The sequence below is a fragment of the Malus sylvestris genome, chromosome 11 (genome assembly GCF_916048215.2).
Source record: "Malus sylvestris chromosome 11, drMalSylv7.2, whole genome shotgun sequence".
Classification (NCBI taxonomy): domain Eukaryota; kingdom Viridiplantae; phylum Streptophyta; class Magnoliopsida; order Rosales; family Rosaceae; genus Malus; species Malus sylvestris.
The window spans coordinates 34,079,386-34,085,385 of NC_062270.1; positions in this window are offsets into that span (position 1 = coordinate 34,079,386).

Genomic DNA, 6,000 nt, shown 5'->3' on the forward strand with positions numbered 1-6,000 from the left:
ATCCTAGAACGTCATTGCGCTCGGTTTTGTGTCATGTCCTCCGTTAGATCCAAGTACTCTAAGTCTTTTCTTAGAGTCTCTTCCAAAGTTTTCCTAGGTCTTCCTCTACCCCTTCGGCCCTGAACCTCTGTCCCGTAGTCACATCTTCGAACCGGAGCGTCAGTAGGCCTTCTTTGCACATGTCCAAATCACCGGAACCGATTTTCTCTCATCTTTCCTTCAATTTTGGCTACTCCTACTTTACCTCGGATATCCTCATTCCCAATCTTATCCCTTCTCGTGTGCCCACACATCCAACGAAGCATCCTCATCTCCGCCACACCCATTTTGTGTACGTGTTGATGCTTCACCGCCCAACATTCTGTGCCATACAACATCGCTGGCCTTATTGCCGTCCTATAAAATTTTCCCTTGAGCTTCAGTGGCCTACGACGGTCACACAACACGCCGGATGCACTCTTACACTTCATCCATCCAGCTTGTATTATATGGTTGAGATCTCCATCTAATTCTCCGTTCGCTTGCACGATAGATTGTAGGTAGCGAAAACGGTCGCTTTTTGTGATCTTCGCTAGATTGCTCCGGTCATTAGTGTGGATAAGTATATAAATGGATAGAGACAGGAAAGCAAACACAAGATGTACGTGGTTCACCCAGATTGGCTACGTCCACGGAATAGAGGAGTTCTCATTAATTGTGAAGGGTTTACACAAGTACATAGGTTCAAGCTCTCCTTTAGTGAGTACAAGTGAATGATTTAGTACAAATGACATTAGGAAATATTGTGGGAGAATGATCTCGTAATCACGAAACTTCTAAGTATCGGAGTGCGGTATCGTCTTGACTTGCTTTATCTGTCTCATAGGTAGATGTGGCATCTTCTTTGGAAGTACTCTTCCTCCATCCAGGGGTGGTATCTTTAACTGGTGGAGATGCACAAGGTAATGTATCAATTTCACTTGAAGCTTACTTGTAGTTTCAGGCTTGGTCAAGCGCGATACAAACCATGTAGTAGGAGTCCCCCAAGTCGCCGAGCTAGAGGATCTACTGAAAGAGGTGGCAGACAAGGTAAGCAATCAGAGCTCCGGCTGATTGTTCACATTCACCCTATCTTGCAGGCAGCATGAAGGATAAAGAGAAGAACATGAGAAGAGATGATATGGGATACTTTTGCTTTTGAAGAAGTAACTTTCCACAGGCTTATTCTTGAACTGAGCTGGAGGGTTTTCTGGTTTCCTCCAGAGTATAAGGCCGACTGAAGAATTTGAGGGTCAAAACAAGTCCATCAAATCTAGAGTACGTTCGACCCTGCTGATATGGGATACTTTTGCTTTGACAGAGTAATGGATGTATCGGCACGTGTGCTGTTTCGCTTGTCTCCACATGCTTCCTTGTATCTTTCTCCCTTGCCCTATCTGTTCCTCAGGCAGATGCGGTATCTTCCCTGGAAGCATAAGATGTTGAAGATGAGTACTCGAGAGCAATGGCAGGTAAGTAATCAGGTAAGGGGTTCCAGGCAGTCAGTTCCTGGCTGGAAGCTTGATTCCAAGTGCTGACTGATTGCTCTCTTTCTCCTTGTCTTGCAGATAAGAACAAGGCCAAAGGAAAAGACAGGGAAAAAGCATGATATGGGATACTCTTGCTTTTAACCCTGATGATATGAGATATTCTTGCTCTAGTATAGCTTGTTTGCAGAGATATTATCGGGGGGAAAGAAAGCTGAATATTTCGAAAGGCTTCGTTGGGAGAGCCCTCTCAGATATGAGGAAGGGTTGAGCATTTTTGCAGGTCTGCCTGTCCGTTGGGGATGGAGGTCGACATATATAGGCGTCTCCTTAACAACAAGTAGTAATGCTATTCCTTTACCCTACTTGGTCATAGCACGGTAGTGGGAGCTGCCAGCTTCACATGTTTTAACTCTGTCAGAGCACTTTGAAAAAATGGTCTGTGGTATCTGGAAAGGTGATGTTGCGTGTGAAGATTACAGACAGCTTTATCCAAGGAGATCTGGCTCTTGAAGTTGGGAAAGTGTTGCCTCTTCGGTTTTCGAACAAGCAATCCTATCGGGGATCTGGCTCTCGAGATTCGGAGAACGATGCCTCTTCGATTTTTGAAAAAGCAATCATGCTGGGGGTCCGTCTCTCGAGATTCGGAGAGCGGTGTCTCTTCGATTTTTTAGAAAGTAATCATGTTGGGAGTCTGGCTCTCGAGATTCGGAGGGCGGTGCCTCTTCGATTTTGGAGCAAGCAAACTTGTTGGGAGTATTTTCTCGAATGTGAGTAAAGGTTGGGCATGTTTGCTAGTCTACCTTGCCACGAAGCACAGAGGTTGACACATAGGGATTTTCCAATTATCCAGCAATGGTACTATTCCTTTACCCTCTCTTCGATTTTTGAGAAAGTAGTCATGTTGGGAGTCTGGCTCTCAAGATTCGGAAGACGGTGCCTCTTCGATTTTGGAGCAAGCAATCTTGTTGGGAGTGTTTTCTCGAATGTGAGTAAAGATTGGGTATGTTTGCTAGTCTACCTTGCCACGAAGCACAAAGGTTGACACACAGGGACTTTCCAATTATCCAGCAGTGGTACTGTTCCTTTACCCTTGTGGGTAATAATATGGTAGCTAGACCTTCCAAATTTATGTGTCTAAACTTTGTTAGTGCTGTTTCTTTGCTATTCGTTTACCCTTCTTGGTCAGAGCGATGTAGTGGGAGCTGCAAGCTTCACGTGCTCGACTTTGGCAGAGAACTTTGGCAAAGTTATCTGTGGTACCCATGAGCTACTGTTGCGTGTGGGAAGTGGGTGATTGAACAGTAAGACTCATGTGCTTTCTACTTCACCAGAAGTCTTCGACAGAATGCCCATAATTTCCGCAAAGCTGAGTGTGTGTGTGACAGGTGCTGACAAGGCTGGAAAAGTAGGTGTCACTTCGATTTCTGAGATCGGCCCTCGTGGTCTCTGAGCAGCCCAGCTTTTGAGAAAGCAAGCGCCTCTTCGATTTCTGAGATCGGCCTTCGTGGTCTTTGAGCAACCCAGCTTTTGAGAAAGCAAACGCCTCTTCGATTTCTGAGATCGACCCTCGTGGTCTTTGAGCAGCCCAACTTTTGAGAAGGCAAACGCCTCTTCGATTTTTGAGCAGGCGCCTCTTCGATTTCTGAAGCTCTGTCGAGTGCAGATTTTTATAGGGGCTGGCATTAAGTTCCAAAGCACACTTGAATCTCCACCAGTAGAAGCTCCATTCTTGCACTTCTAAGATCTTGATTTGTCCGACCTCTTCTCTCTTCAACACCTTTGAAAATGTCTGGCCCCTCCGACCGTCGTTTTGACTTGAACATTGTTGAAGAGGCAGCTCCGCCTTCTCCAGACAACATATGGCGCCCATCTTTCGTCTCCCCTACTGGTCCTCTTACCGTTGGGGATTCCGTGATGAAGAATGATATGACCGCTGCGGTGGTGGCCAGGAACCTTCTCACTCCCAAAGATAACAGACTACTTTCCAAACGGTCTGATGAGTTAGTTGTTAAGGATTCTCTGGCTCTCAGTGTTCAGTGTGCAGGTTCTGTGTCTAATATGGCCCAACGCCTATTTGCTCGAACCTGCCAAGTTGAATCATTGGCGGCTGAAGTGATGAATCTCAAACAGGAGATTAGAGGGCTCAAGCATGAGAATAAACAGTTGCACCGGCTCGCACATGACTATGCTACAAACATGAAGAGGAAGCTTGACCAGATGAAGGAATCTGATGGTCAGGTTTTACTTGATCATCAGAGATTTGTGGGTTTATTCCAAAGGCATTTATTGCCTTCGTCTTCTGGAGCTGTACCTCGTAATGAAGCTCCAAATGATCAACCTCTGATGCCTCCTCCTTCTAGGGTTCTGTCCAGTACTGAGGCTCCGAATGATCCCCCTCCGATGCCTTCTTTTTCTAGGGCTCTACCGACTGCTGAGACTTCTCCTAAGCAACCTTTGTGAATGCTCCCTCTTGTTTGTTTATTTTGACTTATGTATATGTACATATTTGTAGCTTATCAGGGATATCAATAAATAAGTTTTCCTTCATTTCAACGTATTGTGTTAATTACACCAAAGCCTTCTTCGCTAAGTTCTTTGAATTTTCTTTTGTTGAAGCTTTGTGAGTGGAGCATGTAGGTTGAGGTAGTATTTCCTTAATTTCCTGAGTGAGGAAAACTTCTCGGTTTGAGACTTGGAAAATCCAAGTCACTGAGTGGGATCGGCTATATGAATCTTAGAGCGCCATTGTGCTCGGTCCTGTGTCATGTCCTTCGTTAGATCCAAGTACTCTAAGTCTTTTCTTAGAGTCTCTTCCAAAGTTTTCCTAGGTCTTCCTCTACCCCTTCGGCCCTGAACCTCTGTCTCATAGTCGCATCTTCTAATCGGAGCGTCAGTAGGCCTTCTTTGCACATGTCCAAACCACCGTAACCGATTTTCTCTCATCTTTCCTTCAATTTCAGCTACTCCTACTTTACCCCGAATATCCTCATTCCTAATCTTATCCTTTCTCGTGTGCCCACACATCCAACGAAGCATCCTCATCTCCGCTACACCCATTTTGTGTACGTGTTGATGCTTCACCGCCCAACATTCTGTGCCATACAGCATCGCCGGCCTTATTGCCGTCCTATAAAATTTTCCCTTGAGCTTCAGTGGCATACGACGGTCACACAACACGCCAGATGCACTCTTCCACTTCATCCATCCAGCTTGTATTCTATGGTTGAGATCTCCATCTAATTCTCCGTTCTTTTGCAAGATAGATCCTAGGTAACGAAAACAATCGCTCTTTGGTATTTCTTGATCTCCGATCCTCACCCCTAACTCGTTTTGGCCTCCATTTGCACTGAACTTGCACTCCATTTATTCTGTCTTTGATCGGCTTAGGCGAAGACCTTTAGATTCCAACACTTCTCTCCAAAGGTTAAGCTTTGCATTTACCCCTTCCTGAGTTTCATCTATCAACACTATATCGTCTGCGAAAAGCATACACCAAGGAATATCATCTTGAATATGTCCTGTTAACTCATCCATTACCAACGCAAAAAGGTAAGGACTTAAGGATGAGCCTTGATGTAATCCTACAGTTATGGGAAAGCTTTCAGTTTGTCCTTCATGAGTTCTTACGGCAGTCTTTGCTCCTTCATACATATCCTTTATAGCTTGGATATATGCTACTCGTACTCCTTTCTTCTCTAAAATCCTCCAAAGAATGTCTCTTGGGACCCTATCATACGCTTTCTCCAAATCTATAAAGACCATGTGTAAATCCTTTTTCCCATCTCTATATCTTTCCATCAATCTTCGTAAGAGATAGATTGCCTCCATGGTTGAGCGCCCTGGCATAAACCCGAATTGGTTGTCCGAAACCCGTGTCTCTTGCCTCAATCTATGCTCAACGACTCTCTCCCAGAGCTTCATTGTATGACTCATTAGCTTAATACCCCTATAGTTCATGCAATTTTGTACGTCGCCCTTATTCTTGTAGATAGGCACCAAAGTGCTCGTTCGCCACTCATTTGGCATCTTCTTCGTTTTCAAAATCCTATTGAAAAGGTCAGTGAGCCATGTTATACCTGTCTCTCCCAAAACTTTCCACACTTCGATTGGTATATCGTCTGGGCCTATTGCTTTTCTATGCTTCATCTTCTTCAAAGCTACAACCACTTCTTCCTTCCGGATTCGACGATAAAAAGAGTAGTTTCTACACTCTTCTGAGTTACTCAACTCCCCTAAAGAAGCACTCCTTTCATATCCTTCATTGAAAAGATTATGAAAATAACCTCTCCATCTGTCTTTAACCGCGTTCTCTGTAGCAAGAACCTTTCCATCCTCATCCTTGATGCACCTCACTAGGTTTAGGTCCCTTGTCTTCTTTTCCCTTGCTCTAGCTAGTTTATAGATATCCAACTCTCCTTCTTTAGTATCTAGTCGTTTATACATATCGTCGTAAGCCGCTAACTTAGCTTCTCTCACAGCTTTCTTCGCCTCT